Source organism: Octopus bimaculoides, chromosome 3 (assembly GCF_001194135.2).
Source record: "Octopus bimaculoides isolate UCB-OBI-ISO-001 chromosome 3, ASM119413v2, whole genome shotgun sequence".
Taxonomy (NCBI): Eukaryota; Metazoa; Mollusca; class Cephalopoda; order Octopoda; family Octopodidae; genus Octopus; species Octopus bimaculoides.
In genome coordinates this window covers 10,316,769-10,317,580 of record NC_068983.1, presented here as the reverse complement: position 1 = coordinate 10,317,580, position 812 = coordinate 10,316,769, and positions in this window count along the sequence as shown.

Here is an 812-nt window from a genome sequence, read left to right as displayed (position 1 = left end):
CGGTTCCGGGTTCATTCCAACTGCGTAGCACTTTGGGCAAGTATCTTCTACTATAGTCTCGGGCCGACCAAAGCATTGTGAGTGGATTTGGTAGACGGAAACTGAAAGAAGCCCGTCGTATATATGTATATATATATGTGTTTGTGTGTCTGTGTTTGTCCTCCCAACATCGCTTGACAACCGATGCTGGTGTGTTTACGTTCCCGTAACCTAGCAGTTCGGCAAAATAGACCGATAGAATAAGTACTAGGCTTACAAAGAATAAGTCCTGGGGTCGATTTGCTCGACTAAAGGCGGTGCTCCAGCATGGCCGCAGTCAAATGACTGAAACAAGTAAAAGAGTAAAAGAGGATGCTGCTACGTGAATTTTTCCCAACCGACTGATTTTTTTTTTGCCTTAAAGAGGAAGTCTAGGCTTTGAGACATAGTTTAGACAACGTCATATTTAATTATCGAGAAAAATAATCACGAAAGATAATTTAACTGTTGCAATTTTGAGGGATTTTGTTGTATGCTGTTCATGTGTAGTTAGGGTGGTGTACAAATATATTTTTTTGATAACTACTAACAATATATCTGTGCTGTTATGTCATCATTGTGAAGGCGCGTGACTCAGTGGTTAGAGTCTCGGGCTCACAATCATGAAGTACTGAGTTCGATTTCCCGATCGGGATGTGTGATGTGTTCTTGAGCAAGACACTTTATCTCACGTAACTCAAGTTCACCCAGTTGTAGAAATGAGTTGCGACGTTACTGGTGCCATATTGGCCTTTGCCTTTCCCTTGGATAACATCGGTAGCGTGGAGAGGAGA